Here is a 16,418-nt window from a genome sequence, read left to right as displayed (position 1 = left end):
CCGGATGTGCTTTTCCAGCACCGCACTCTTACACCCAATCTCCAGCATCTGCAGTCCTCACTTTCTCATGATAGATTGGAAAAGCTGATATTGTTCTCCTTGGAGAGGAGAAGGCTGAGAAACAATTTGATAGAGATGTTCAAAATGATGAGTAGGCAAGACTGACTAGGTCAGGAGAATCTGTTTCTGCTCATAAGAGAAAAAAGGAATAAGATGGTATAAATTTCAAGTGATGCAGAAATGAACCAAAAGTGATGCAAGAAAAAAAAACTTGCTACACATCATGCTGTTAGAGTATGGAGTGCACTGTCTGGAGATATGGGGGAGGAAAGTTTGAGCATTCAAATGGATATTAGATGATTATTTAGATATAAATGGTACATAGGGTGTGGGAAAAAGCAGGAGTTTGGCACTGCAGAACTAGTGTGGGCAAAATGGGCTGAATGGTCTTCTTCTGCATCATAATAATTCCATGATTCTGTGATTCAGTCAGAAAGTGCCAACAGATGAGCCAAGAGCAGTCTCCCATACCAGTGCAGGGAATTGATTCTGGTCAGGTGTCCACTTGAGTCATTTATGGTCAAGAAGTCTGTGCTTTAGTTTGGAGTCCAAGGAGTGGGTCACTTCAGTCCATTGGGTCCATAGCATAAAGTCCACAATGTAAGGCTAATGTGGTTATGGAGGTATATATTCACCAGACAGGGGTCTTTGTAAACCTTCTCTAGGATAATCATGGTGGACCACGGTCAGTCAGTTGGCAGAAACTAAAGTGGGAGGGCGAGAGGGGAAGTGGGGTTACAATCATGGCCATTGCTATGAAACTGAGCCTCAGTAGATTAGTCTTCAGGAAAGGGGATTGCGGGTTCTGAGAAGAGATGCAATACAATTGTGAAGGGGGCATTAGAATTTACAAGGGTGTTACAATGGCGGCATGGAGGCTGAGTAGTTAGCACTGCTGCCTCAGACCATCAGGAACCTGGGTTCAGTTTCTTCTGCGTGCTCCGGTTTTCTCCCACCGTCCAAAGATGTGCAGGTTAGGTGGATTGGCTATGCCACATTACTTATAGTGTACAGGGATGTGCAGGCTGGTTGGGGGGAGGGGGGTGCGGTTAGCCATGGGAAATGCAGGGTTACAAAGGAAAGAGGAGGTTGGGTCTGGGTGGGATGCTCTTTGGAGGGTCAGTGTGGACTGATTGACCTGCTTTCACACCGTAGGGATGCTATGATTCTATATTGTAAAATATGGTTGGAGGGAGAGATAATGCGGAAGGGTGGTGGGGGGAAAGGGAAGTGGAAGCAGTGAATAATGGCAGTTAACATGGTCAACTTATATGGTAGGACCTCAGTGGGAAAAGTAGGCAGGTATAGGCACATGTAGACAGTTTCCATAGGGAACTGGGGAGTTGTGGTACTTGTGGTGTTATCAGGACAGGCTACTAGGAAGGAAATAAGGATATTTGGGAGCTCCCCAATACATTTAGGTTGAGGCTGGAAGGAGGAGCGTTTAGTATCAGTCTATTACTAAACAATGAAATATGTAAGTTTCATCCCTCTTTTAGGTCACCATCATCTGCAATATTTCACTTTTATATTGGAGACTCTAACCAATTTCCCTTGACATTCAACCATTAGGAAAACACAAAAAACCTTATAAATGATTACTATCAACATGTATTCAATATGAATACATCATGTTCTGTGCACCCAACTAGCAAAAGAATTCTTTCAAAGTATCCTCATGACCTCAATCTGACACATTTTAAAAACTTCCCACAGCATCAGAGAAAAGTTTGATTGTTTCTGAATGGTAAGGATTTGGCCATCACCCAAACTACCTGGGTAACCTAATCATGGCATTGCTCTGTGGGTCCAACCACATAATTCTATTTCTACAATATTTACTTCACTTGCCTTCTCATTCATCCTGAGGCCAGTGATGAGCATCAAATACTGGAAGAAGTACTGTGTGGCTTGGATCAAGTATTTCCAAAAGGTCTGTTACTGAATCTTCTCCTGCATCTACTAACAATTTAGTTCCACCCAGTAGGTCACTGAGGTCTGCATATTATAGTTAACTGTGTTTCAACAAAAATTCGAGATGTAAGCTAATATATTTATCTCACTTTAATCATGGGGCATGCTGTTTTTTCCCCCCAGAAATATCTACATAGCAGCATTCATTCAGTATTTATTGGAATTGTTGCTTAAGGACTTTAGAAGCAAACTTGCAATGATGTTCCAGAACTTCTTACATGGTATAAAAAGAACAGTTAGCTAAGTAGGAGATTAATAGACGTGATGGATTAGATTGACAGAAACAAGCATATGAGCAGAATAGGTTTAATAGTGAAATGGTAAGATTCCAAGCTGGTGTACCTCAGATTGTATTTATTTAGTATTAATATGCAACAAATAGAGTTCTAAAGAAACCTAAGCTTGTTGACTGTTCTTGATCTTGTCTTCTCCACAAACCGTTTGTGCCGAAGCTGAACACTTGGATGTTTAGCATGAAATCATAAAATATGGTGTCAGCAGTAAGATCCACTGCTTATGGTCTATGACTGAAATGAAGTACACAAATCAAACCTACAATCATGTGAAGAGAATAATATGTTAAAAAATCATGTCTCCTAAAAAGAATCAATACAGTTTTGCGACCAGTTGATAGCAAAAAGCCAAGATGCTGAAGAGAAGGTAAAATGTCTGATCTGAACAGAAAACTCCAGAGAAATCACCAAAGACAACCATAAGCCAATAAAAGCAATTTATGGCCAGTAATAGGAGAAAGAAATGATTAAGGGAAAAGATAAGGCAGTGAGTGCAGTAAAAATCTATGATCAGCTGAGGGGAAATCCAAATCAACCATATGTGAACAGAAGTAAATTACTGGACACACAAAGGAGATATAATCCCCTCAAGGAAAAACCCAAACGCCAAGCTGGGCGGCTGAATTAAGATTCCTGGCAGTGACTTCACAGCTTTAGTCTACTTACTTGATAACAAATTCATCAACAAGCAAGTTAAGAAGATTATTCAGAAAAAAGGCTTAAGGTAAACTGATTGAAAATGTCAGGAATAAGAATTGTTTCTTGGAATTGAATGTCTCATTGAATTGAGATTAGTTGTCTTTATTCTTTTGAAACTCTCTCTTGAAATAACTCCACAGAGGCCAGTATCCCATCCTCACTAATCCCTTCTTTATATGTGGAGAGTCCATGACACTGATCTGACTCCCTCAGAATGTAAAGGAGGCCTGACACTCCTGATCTTATCTGTCAGCCAGGGCTCCTTGAATGGACCAGACTGACAACCTCAATTAGGGAACTCCTATTCGATGAGGTCCTCCTGCCTGACTTCATTACAATCAGTATATCTGTGATATGTTCCTTTAACCACTTTTATTCTTTATTAATAATCTTCATTATTTTGACAGTTAGGATGAGAATTGCAACCATGTTTCAGTTATTTCTGCTTTGTTGATTTCAATTATTAAAAAGTAATATTGGAAACGAAGAAAATGTGTTTGACTGATCATGTGATGTTGAATTCAGCACCAAATCTCCTGAATGTAGTCATGTCAGCTCTCTTTGATGTCATCAAAACTCACTGAATGTTATTGATTGAAGCTATCTTAAGAAAGGTAGTAATCACAGGTCTTCTAAAAATCCTTCAACCATCTTCATTCATCTCTATAAACATATTAAACTGATAAAGGAAAACTGAACTTTACATTGAAAACTTAATTTGGAACTTCAGAAACTTCAAAGTTACGCTTTTGCTTTAATCAAAGAATGCGATAACATAAGAAAGTAACTATTGTAAATGACAATCAAAATCAAGAATGTAATCAATAGTCTCAAGTACCTACCAATAATCAGACAATTCAACAAAATTCAGTGAGACCAATTTTACCATCACAGCAACTCAAGCTATTAAATCCATTTGAAAGATCAGCAAATTGGCAAATGTGGAAAGCAGAGTTCCGAATATTTTGAACTGTTTCAGGATTGGACAATCAAGTGCAGGACAGGTCAATAAATTTCTTTCCTGCACATGAAGAACATCAGATCACATGTTACACTGACAACAACATGATGAGAAACAGCTACTGATCAATATTTGACTACAAGAACAAATACAACATTAATGAGATCATACTTCAATGGTTGATGCCAAGTCCTAGGAGCAAATAGCTTCACTGAAAGAGGATCAAATTCTAGAATGAGCAGTCCAAATAGTGCGGATATCAAGTTCTACAGAAAGCGTTGGCTACTTAAATCACAATGGGACATTTGACCAAAGGAGACAGATTTCTCATCTGAAAACTCCAGTACAAAATCATAAACAATCTAAGAAAATGGTAAACCAGCCTAACATTATCAGGGCTTCATGAAAGCAAAAGCATGTCTGACTAACTTATTAGAGTTTCTCAAGGAAGTCTCAACCAGAGTGAATAGTGGGGAACCAATAGATATGTTGCATTTGGATTTCCAGAAAGCGTTCAAGAAGGCACTGCATAAAAGTTTGAGTCTTAAAACAAGATCCCACAGTGTTGGAGGCAGAATACTGGCATGGATAGAGTTTGGCTAATGGCAGGGAACAATGAATGGGAATAAGGAGTTCTTTTTCAGGTTGGCAATGCCTATCCAGTGGGTTTCCACAAGGGTCAGTGCTAGGATGGCAACTGCTTACAATAAATATTAATGCCTTGAAGCAACAAAATGAAAGTACCATAATCAAAATTGCAGGAACACAAAATAGATGGAAAGACATGTTGCAAGAGGGATACCTACTGTACAGAGATTGATTGATAGGTTAAATATTGTAGGTAAAAATAAAAACTGGCAAATTGAGCATCGGGTGGGAAAATGTGAAGTTTTCTTACTTTTGAAGGGAGATCAATTAAATGGAGAAAAACTGCAGAAACGTACTTGCACCTGAAACATAGAAAGCTAGGACACAATGTGGCAGGTCATCAGGAAGGCTGATAAATGTTGGCCATTATTTCAAGGTGGTTGGAGTATTAGAGTAGGTGCAATTGTACATTGTGTTGGTGAGAACACAACTGTAGTACTGTGAGTATTTTTGATCCTCTTATTTAAGGAAAGATATTATTTCATTGGAGACAGTTCAAAGAATGTTCACTAGGAAGATCCCCAGTTTGGAAGGATTGTTTTCTGAGCAAAAGCTAAACAGGCTGAGACTCTACTCACTGGGAGAATTAAACTCATAGTCTTTGAATAAAACAATGCTGCTTTAAGGTTGAATTGTAGAATTTCTTCCCATAGGGTTGTGACTCTTTGGAACTCCTTGCCACAAAGAGCACTGGGGACAAGGCCCTTGTAGATATTTAAAGTTGAGATAGATAGTTCCTTGATGAGTCGTGGAATCAAAGGTTACAGACAAAACATAGGAAAGTGGACTTCAGGAATGTCAGATCAGCCATGAATAGTGGAGAAGGCCAGAGCAGCTGAATGGCCTGCTCATGTTCTTATTCCTGCTGGTCTTATGGAGACCCAGATCTCTGCAATTAATATCTCATCTCCTGATTGCCTGATGCCTGCCCACTCTCTACAAGGCACAAGTCAAATGTGTGGTGGAATAATCTGAACTTTATTGAATGATAGTTACTCCAACAATGTTGAAGCATTTCATCTCCAATAGACAAAGGAGCTCTCATGATCAGCACCCATCCACTACCTTAAGTATTCACTTCCTTTCCCATGAGCACCCAGAGGCGGCAACAAGATGCATTGCAGCAACGGCATGGTGGCACAGTGGTTAGCACTGCTGCCTCACAGCGTCAGAGACCCGGGTTCAATTCCCACCTCAGGTGACTGACTCTGGAGTTTGCACATTCTTCCCGTGTCTGCGTAGATTTCCTCCGGGTGCTCCGGTTTCCTCCCACAGTCCAAAAACGTGCAGGTTAGGTGAATTGGCCATGCTAAATTGCCCATAGTGTTAGGTGCAGGGGCAAATGTAGGGGAATGGGTCTGGGTGGGTATGCTTCAGCAGGTCAGTGTGGACTTGTTGGGCTGAAGGGCTTGTTGCCACACTGTAAATAATCTAATCTAATCTATGGTCTATGCCATCTCAAAGAAAAATGGCAACAAACAATTGGTGTCATCACCACTTGGAAACTCCTCTCCAAGTTACACATTATTTGATGCTGAAACGTAACTTTCCTGCACAAAATGCTGAACTCCCTTCAGAAGAGCACTGTGAATTTACCTAACGACAATGAACATCAGTAGTTCAAGAGGGTGACTCATTTGTAATTAGGGTTGGGCCACAAATGTCAGCCAAGCTTGTGAAATTCATACCCCATGAATGAATAACATGTACTGTGAATCAGTCTGGTCTGACAATGTTATCCACTAAGGCACCCAACATCAAACAAAATCTTTGCAGTGTGTCACTGTACCATTTTATTTCTGAAACAGGAGTACTTTCTGTTTACTATCTTTTTAGTTCTGTGTTTACAGATTTTTCAGTGCCTGCTTGATTGCAAAAAGTATTCCTTGGAAAAATTGTAAGCTCCAGCTTCCTTTAAGCATATCAGAAATTTTCAAAAGGATAAACTAAGTCAAAATATTTTGCCCATTTTGTTAATCACATTCCTTTTCTTTGATCTTGATTCACAGGAGTATCCTATACCCATCATTGATAGATCGCATACATTGCCTTGATATTAGTTAGTTAACTTCACTGAACCAAATATGTGCATTAACACCCTTCCTTTCATGGTTCACAACAGGAAGGGTTTAGAGGGATATGGGCCAGGTGCTGACAAATGGGTTGGGATATCTGGTCAGTATGGACGAGTTGGCTGAAGGGTCTGTTTCCGTGCTGTACATCTCTGTGACTTTATGACTCTAAAACACAAAGCACTTTTTACTGCAGTATACGAAACAGATACTATTGATTGGAGTGATTGCCTGAACTGTATAATAAGAGAACAGCTTGTCAGTTTCAATAGAAAGATTTTGGATTGATTGACATAGAAGCTTATGAATGGATAGTCACTTAAACCTGTCCTTGGGCCAGACTTGGTTTCTGAATGTAAGGCTAGCATACTCAAATTTTGGAATGTATTAACAGAGAGAATTGGCATTCCACCACATCTTAGTAAATAGTTACATAAGACCATTAAAAGGTCATGGTCTAGGAACATTTAGGGGACAGATTTGGACTATTCATTTCCACATTCATATTCAGTGCATCACCATTAACAAAACATGATCTGCAATGGTAGAAAGGAGTAGAAACAAGACTGGGGTACCTATTATCGAAAGTATATTGATAAGTCTTTGAATCCATTCAGGAAACTGAGGATTTGACCACTTGTTTAAGGGAGGATCAAGTCAGTCATTGCAGTGTCTCAGGGTTTTTAGCAGGAGGGGAGCATTGTGCAAAAGGACATTTGGTACTTTTGATAATTCTTCATGAGTTGAACAGGCATTAATTTCCAATTTTGCAAGTGATATGAAATTCAGATATGTAGCATTGCATGTGTGGTAGTTCCTTAGAAAGAGGATGACAGATGCTAATGGCAAGAGCCTGCGTGTAGAGTCCTTTAGTGCGGTGCGGCTGTTGCTGCAGCTATCAAAAGGTTCTGGCTGACAAAATCTAACACTTACCAACTGCCTTAGGCACACTGAAGGTGATAATCAAGTTGTTTGGCCTCATTATAGCATATCTTGCATAGCTATTCTTACAACATGGCGTAAATCCTTCTACTTAATTTATACAAGCAACACAAAAATGATTTATCCCATGTAGTAATCTGTGAAAATTCAAGAGGCTAAAAACTATTTAAATTAAAAGTTAACCTTCCTCTAACCTATCTTTTTTACTTTCCCCTTTACAGTACTAGTCCGATTAAAAATCCCGATTAAGATTTACAAAACAAAACTTCTTATCTCCAAACGAGGTAGCTTCCAGTTCTACTCTGTATTCCTGTCTTCTTTTCTTCTTGGGGATTCTGCTTCACCGGTTACTGATCAATAAAAGGTACCTTTAAAAGAGCTATTTTTTGGGCAGTCTTTACATGTTGGTGGCTTGGCAGTTCCCCTCCCAACGGTTCAATTTTGCCCAGTCTTAAAACCCCAAAGTATCGGATTGTGTCATTGATTTTTAAGATTGTCAATACACTAAATTCAAACTTGATTGGAGGTTTGTATTTTGGGGTATAATTTAAACTGATTGGTTGAATTCAAATGAGTTTTTGTCTCCAAATTAGCTTAATCGAGTTGTTAGACCAAATGTTACATTATAGATTTTTTTCAGAACGCTTGGGTTCTGTCAGGTAGTTCTATTAGCTAATGACTTTCTTAAAGGTACAGTAGACCCACATCTTCATGACACTATGAAGTCCTGAGGTGAGACTTAATCCTGGAGCTTTTTGCCCTAGAGATGGAAACACTCTTGTTGCGGTACATGACGTCTTGTTGGCATGCAGTAAATATTGAGAAGGAACAGAATAACAAATTGAAGGAGCACACAGACAGTCATATGAAATGAACAGGCAGTTGGAAATTCAATTTCATACAAAGACGTGAAAATTGATATGTTTAAAAAGGAAGAATAAGGAGATATATAATGCACAATAATAAACTGGGTACATGCTGAAATGTCTATAGGAACAAAGAAATCTGGAGGCGTATCTACACAGTTCCTTTAAGGGATTAGGACAAAAGGTTTTTAAAAAACTTTAATGGCTTTATAAATAGAACAAATTGAGTATGAATGCAAGCAACTTATGTTAAACCTGTGTTCAAACCAAAGAATGTTGTATAAGGCGATGGTATTGAAAGAGTTAACATTGTTACATTGAACGTCACACAACCTGATGTTATCATAAGGTCTTCAGATGAGAATCATGCATCTTACACCAGAGCTTAATGAGATCAGAAGTGACAGAACTAGCTCCTAATAGTCTTAAGTAATTATGCATAACTAGTCGAAGCAACATTCTTAAGAAAGCAGAGTACAATTAGTTCCTTAAGAACAACTGGACCAGAAACAAACTTGTTTCAACAAAACAGCTGTTTTTTTAATTACTAACATTCAAGAGATTAAAGGGACAACTGCCTAAGTCAGCAGGGAAGAGATCCTTTTCAAAGGAAATTCAGGAGATTAAGGGTTCTCCAGATAAGACCATGAGCCAACTGTTAGGTTTAACAGGAATATCATACACCTGGAAAGCCATTCAGGAGATTAAAGGTCGTCCAGTAGAAAATTGTTTCGTAGACTAATCATGGTCAAGATCTGAATCAAGGTCATCAGTCTTCAAGCTGAAGAGGTACTTTCCAAGCCAGAAGGGAATGCCATCTGATAGAATCATTCAACATCCAGACCACCTGCATTTGTACAGTTAGAGACTTGGGTGGGAATGATGTAGTTTTTTTCTGGTGAATATAAAAGTGGCTATACGCATAAATATAAACTATGGGGGAAAATCCATGAGGGGAAAATGCCGCATAAGGTAATGGTTCTGAAATATTGAAGTTGCATTAAGCTCCATACTATCTTAATTTGCCACACAATGTTTAGGAGGAGAATAAGGCAATTTTGCAGAGGATCCTGATGGGGTCAGTGTGATATTTCTGGCTCTTGACTGTCTTAAGGAACTATGCTAATCGGTCAATGTAACTTATACTGATTTCCATTGCACAACAAATTCCCTCTTGTATGAGACAAGTGACTCTCAACAAGACTTTCTAGTAGTCTGACTTCTACAGTTAATTAGATGCACCCTTAAGTTTAGCAGAGGGAAGAGGATTGGTGGTAGCACTATTATAGAATCTTAGAATCCCGACAGTGTGGAAACAGGTTATTTGGTTTCCTGGTTCACACCGACCCTCCAAATAGTAACCTAACCAGAACCATTCCCTTCTCTATTACTCTAAATTTACCCCTAACTAATGCACCTAACCTACACATCCCTGAACACTATCAGCAATTTAGCTAGGCCAGTTAACCGTACCTGCACATCTATGTGATGCTGGGAGGAAACTGGAGGAAACCCAGGCAGACAAGGGGAGAATGTGCAAACTCCACACAGACAGTCGCGTGAGGCTGGAATCAAACTTGTGTCTCTGGTGTTGTGAGTGTCAGATGTGGGAGTTTAAAGAGAGTTTAAGGGTTACTGCAAATTATATCTGCCATAAATTCTGTTGGATGCAAATCTTATCAGATTGAATGGATTGGTTGGAGAGACAGTTAGAAGCACTGAGGAATTTGCAACAGCAACAATATGTGATGGATGGCAGTTACAGGAAAAGAGGAAAGTCTCAGATACAGTCACATAGATGGGTTAACTCCAGGAAAGGTAAGAGAGTTAGGCAGCTAGTGCAGGAGTCTTTTGTGGATATACCCGTTTCAAACAGGTATACTGTTTTGGAAAATGTATGGGGTGATAGATTCTCAGGAGAACGTAGCACGAACAGCCAAGTTTCTGGTATTGAGACTGGCTCTAATACAACAAGGGGTACGTCGGGTTCCACGAGATCAGTTGTGTTCGGGGATTCTCTAGTTTGAGGTACAGACAGACATTTCTGTGGCCAGAAGAGAAAAAGCAGAATGGTGTGTTGTTTCCCTGGTGCCAGGATCAAGGATGTCTCGGAGAGAGTACAGAATGTTCTCACGGGGGAGAGGGGCCAGCAAGAGGTCATTGTTGACATTGGAACCAACAACATAGGAAGGGAAAAGGTTGAGATTCTGAAGGGAGATTACAGAGAGTTAGGCAGAAATTTAAAAAGGAGGTCCTCGAGAGTAGTAATATCTGGATTACTCCTGGTGCTACGAGCTAGTGACGGCAGGAATAGGAGGATAGAGCAGATGAATGCATGGCTGAGGAGCTGGTATATGGGGGAAGGATTCACATTTTTGGAACATTGGAATCTCTTGGGGTAGAAGTGACCTGTACAAGAAGGATGGATTGCACCTAAGTTGGAAGGGGACTAATATACTGACAGGGAAATTTGCTAGAGCTGCTTGGGAGGATTTAAACTAGTAAGGTGGGAGGCTGGGACCCAGGGAGATGGTGAGGAAAGAGATCGTTCTGAGACGGGTACAGTTTAGAACAGAAGCGAGTCAAACAGTCAGGGCAGGCAGGGACAATGTAGGACTAATTCTATATAAATTAAACTGCATTTACTTAAATGAAAAGGGACTAACAGGGAAGATAGATGAACTCAGAGCAAGGTTAGGAACATGGGACTGGGAAATCATAGCAATTACAGAAACATGGCTCAGAGATGGGCAGGACTGGCAGCTTAATGTTCCAGAATACAAATGCTACAGGAAGGATAGAAAGGAAGGCAAGAGAAGGGGGTGAGGGGGGTGGCAGGGGTGGCATTTTTGATAAGGGATAGCATAACAGTTGTGTTGAGGGAGGATATTCCAGGAAATACATCCAGGGAAGTTATTTGGGTGGAACTGAGAAATAAGAAAGGGATGATAACCTTATTGGGATTGTATTATATTTCAGAGGGAAATTGAGAAACAAACTTGTCAGGAGATATCCGCTATCTGAAAGAAAAATAGGGTGGTTATGATAGGGGATTTTAACTTTCCAAACATCGACTGGGACTGCCATAGTGTTAAGGGTTTAGATGGAAAGGAATTTGTTAAGTGTGTACAAGACAATTTTCTGATTCAGTATGTGGATGTAACTACTAGAGAAGGTGCAAACCTTTACCTACTCTTGGGAAATAAGGCAGGGCAGGTGACTGAGGTGTCAGTGGGAGAGCACTTTGGGGCCAGCGACCATAATTCTATTAGATTTAAAATAGTGATGGAAAAGGATAGATCAGATCGAAAAGTTGAAGTTCTAAATTGGAGAAAGGCCAATTTTGACGGTATTAGGCAAGAACTTTTGAAAGCTGATAGGGGGCAGATGTTCGCAGGTAAAGGGACAGCTGGAAAATGGGAAGCCTTCAGAAATGAGATAATGAGAATCCAGAGAAAGTATATTCCTGTTACGGTGAAAAGAAAGGCTGGTAGGTATAGGGAATGCTGGATGAATAAAGAAATTGAGAGTTTGGTAAAAAAAAAAGAAAGAAGCATGTGTAAGGTATAAACAGGATAGATCGTGTGAATCCTTAGAAGAGTATAAAGGAAGTAGGAGTATACTTAAGAGGAAAATCAGGAGGGCAAAAAGGGGACATGAGATAGCTTTGGCAAATAGAATTAAGGAGAATCCAAAGAGTTTTTACAAATACATTAAGGACAAAAGGGTAACTCGGGAGAGAATAGGGCCCCTCAAAGATCAGCAAGATGGCCTTTGTGTGGAGCCATAGGAGATTGGGGGAGATACTAAATGAGTAGTTTGCATCAGTATTTACTGTGGAAAATGATATGGAAGATGTAGACTGTAGGGAAATAGATGGTGACATCTTGCAAAATGTCCAGATTACAGAGGAGGAAGTGCTGGATCTCTTGAAACGCATAAAAATGGATAAATTCCCAGGACCTGATCAGGTGTACCCGAGACCTCTGTGGGAATCTGGAGAAGTGATGCTGGGCCTCTTGCTGAGATATTTGTATCATTGATAGTCACAGGTGAGGTGCCGGAAGACTGGAGGTTGGATAACATGGTGCCACTGTTTAAGAAGGGTTGTAAGTACAAGCCAGTGAGCCTGACATCGGTGGTGGGCAAGTTGTTGGAGGGAATCCTGAGGGACCGGATGTACATGTATTTGGAAAGACAAGGACTGATTAAGAATTGTCAACATGGTTTTGTGCATGGGAAATCTTGTCTCACAAACTTAATTGAGTTTTTTGAGGAAGTAGCAAAGAGGATTGATGAGGGCAGAGTGGTAGATGTGATCTAAATGGACTTCATTAAGGCGTTCGACAAGGTTCCCCATGGGAGACTGATTAGCAAGGTTAGATCTCACTGAATACAGAGAGAACTAGCCATTTGGATGCAGAACTGGCTCAAAGGTAGAAGACAAAGGGTGGTGATAGAGTTGTTTTTCAGACTGGAGGCCTGTGACCAGTGGAGTGCCACAAGGATCGATGTTGGATCCTCTACTTTTTGTCATTAACGTAAGTGATTTGGATGCGAACATAAGAGATACAGTTAGTAAGTTTGCAGATGACACCAAAATTGGCGATGTAGTGGACAGCAAAGAGGGTTACCTCAGATTCCAACAGGATCTGGAACAAATGGGCCAATGGGCTGAGAGGTGGCAGATGGAATTTAATTCAGATAAATGTGAGGTGCTGCATTTTGGTAAAGCAAATCTTAGCAAGATTTATGCACTTAATGGAAAGGTCCTAGGGAGTGTTGCTGAACAAAGAGACCTTGGAGTGCAGGTTCATCGCTCCTTGAAAGTGGAGTCGCAGGTAGATAGGATAGTGAAGAAGGCATTTGGTATGCTTTCCTATATTGGTCAGAGTATTGAGTACAGGAGTTGGGAGGTCATGTTGCGGCTGCACAGGACATTGGTTAGGCCACAGTTGGAATATTGCATGCAATTCTGGTCTCCTTCCTATTGGAAAGATGTTGTGAAACTTGAAAGGATTCAGAAAAGATTTACAAGGATGTTGCCAGGGTTTGAGCATTTGAGCTACAGGGAGAGGCTGAACAGGCAGGGGCTGTTTTCCCTGGAGGGTCGGAGGCTGAGGGGTGACCTTATTGAGATTTACAAAATTATGAGGAGCATGGATAGGGTAAATAGACAAAGTCTTTTCCCTGGGGTCGGGGAGTCCTGAACTAGAGGGCATAGGTTTTAGGGTGAGAGGGGAAAGATATAAGAGACATCTAAGGGGCAACTTTTTCACACAGAGGGTGGTATGTGTATGGAATGAGCTGCCAGAGGAGGTGGTGGGAGCTGGTACAATTGCAACATTTAAGAGGCATTTGGTTGGGTGTATGAAAAGGAAGGGTTTGGAGGGATATTGGCTGGGTGCTGGCAGGTGGGACTAGATTGGGTTGGGATGGGTTGGATGGGTTGGGACGAAGGGTCTGTTTCCATGCTGTACATCTCTATGACTCTATGCAACCAACTGAAACCACTGTGTTGCCCTCACTTACTCAGAGTCCAATATGACAGAATATTGTATTAAATTCTAAATACTAGATTTCTGTAAAATATTCAATACATGAGAGAGAGCGAAAAGGATGTCTATTCGAATGATACCATGGTCACTTTATTTCAGTCACATGGTGAAACTGGAGAAGCTGAAGTTGTGCTGTACAGAGTAGAGAGAGTTAAGGAGAGATTTGATGGAGGTTATCAAAATTATGGAGTAAATGCTTCAAAAACTGACTGGAATTTTCACACCTCTATAAGAGATGATTTGAAAGTGGGTTGGGGAGAGGAATGGGATTAGGTAGTCTCCCCGACATGTTTCCACCTCCGTACATTTTTACCTGCGGTGCCAGGAAGTTAGTTAAATCACATAAATATACAATTAATATAAATTTTCAGTTAAATTAAACTTCCCAAGTATTGAATGGATCCCACATGATAACCAAGATCTTCAGCACAGATGAGCTAAAACATAGAGGAAGTGAGTTAAGAGTAACATTATCTGAACATGACAGGAAGTAAAATCAACAAGGGAGCTCTTTCTCAGGAGCACTATTCCGCATAGAATTTCAATTGTAGCAAATTCAGGGTCGACTCAAATAAATAAATCTTCATGAAGAGGATGTCTGTCTAAGAATAGGAAGAGATGTGTGAAGTACTGATGTGATTTTGTAAGGAAGTGACTGAGATCAGATCACCTTGATAAGATTTTACTGGAGGGTGCACCACTGACAGGAATGGGTATAACGCTGCAGAATTATTCAATGCTTGAGCCTTTTATAAGTTCAGAGGATTCTAGCAAATATATGTAGCGTAAAACACTCAGTAATTATATAACATGAAACTAAGATAATTGGTAAGGAAAAGGAAAAAAGGTAAAGGTGAATAAAGAAAAATATTTACACATGGTGTCAATATGATTTGGAATGCACAATGGGGAAGGGCAGTTATTCAGTAGTAATGTTTAGTAGGAAATTGGATAAATACTTAAAGGGGAATATTTTTCAGGGTTATAGGTAAAAAGGTACGGGAGTGGGACTGACTTCATAGCTCTTCCAAAGAAATGCCATGACCTGAATTGGCTAAACTGCTGCTTGTTGTGCTCTATGATTCTAATTTCTACAACTAAACTTATAGAAAAGATTGAGGAATCAATGGGATAATCAAAAATTAGGAGGAGTTTATGAAAGACTCTTAAAAAGAATAAATTATTATGAGTGAAGACTGCAGTAGATTCATGGAATACTTTGCAGTTTATAGCAAAAAAATTGCACAGTAACTACATCTCACGAAGAAAGAGGGAACTAATATGGGAGCAATTGTAATAATTGGGATAAAGGAAATAAAGAATATTGTTTAAATATCTATCTACTGGTTGGTCAAAGGACACAAATGAACATAAAAAAAAGGATGAAGATAGTTTGGAACTGATCAAAGGAACAAAAATAGAAAATCAGATTAAGATTCTCGAGAACTTGAAAAGCTTATAAAAAGTCAATAACCAAATAGTATGGTATGAAACCTTCAACATTCCAAGGATGGCAACAAAAGCATTTCATTTAATATTCATAAAAGAAAGCCATCTGTGAATAGAGAAAGGGGGTAAAACTGTACATTTAAACAAGGTTTAACTAAATTTAATGTTCTTGTAGTGAAATTATAGCAATGGATGGGAGCCAGTGGATGATAAGACCATAAGACATAGGAGCAGAAATTAAGCCATTCAACCCATCGAGTCAGCTCTACCATTCAAACATGACTGATAAGCTTTTCAATCCCATTTTCCAGCTTTCTCCACATAACCTTAGATAGTCTTGGCAACTTATCTATCTCTGTTCAAATATACTCAATGACCTGGCCTCCTCAGCCTTCTGAGGCGATAAATTTCACAGATTCACCACACTCTGGCTAAAGAAGTTTCTCCTTATCTCCATTCTAAAGTGTCTTCCCTTTACTTTCAGGCTGTGCCCTCAGGTCCTAGTTTTTCATACCAATGGAAACTTCTTCCTAACAGCCACTCTGTCCAGACCATTCAGTATTCAGAAAGTTTCCATCAGATTCCCCCTCATCCTTCTAAACTCCATCAAACATAATCCCAGAGTCCTCAAACGTTCTTCATATGTTAAGCCTTTCATTCCTGGGACCATTCTCGTGAACCTCCTTTGGACCTGCTCCAGGACCAATACCTCCTTCCTGAGGTAAGGAGTCCAAAATTGCACACAATATTCTAAATGTGGTCTGATGAGAGCCTTATAAGGCCTCAGAAGTACATTCCTGCTTTTATATTGTAATCCTCTCGAGACAAATGACAACATTGTATTTGACTTCCTAACTACCAATTCAACCTGCAAGTTTACCTTAAGAGAAACCTGG

At 39.9% G+C, this 16,418-nt stretch overlaps 1 protein-coding gene across 1 annotated transcript in view; it reads right to left on the bottom strand.

Annotated features, from left to right (window-relative positions):
* LOC132819566 (interphotoreceptor matrix proteoglycan 1) overlaps positions 1 to 16,418 on the bottom strand; it is a 227,735-nt gene that overhangs the window by 176,287 nt on the left and 35,030 nt on the right. The gene's annotated exons all lie outside the window — the stretch shown is intronic.

The sequence above is a fragment of the Hemiscyllium ocellatum genome, chromosome 10 (genome assembly GCF_020745735.1).
Source record: "Hemiscyllium ocellatum isolate sHemOce1 chromosome 10, sHemOce1.pat.X.cur, whole genome shotgun sequence".
Taxonomy (NCBI): domain Eukaryota; kingdom Metazoa; phylum Chordata; class Chondrichthyes; order Orectolobiformes; family Hemiscylliidae; genus Hemiscyllium; species Hemiscyllium ocellatum.
This window is presented reverse-complemented; position numbering and strand designations above follow the sequence as displayed.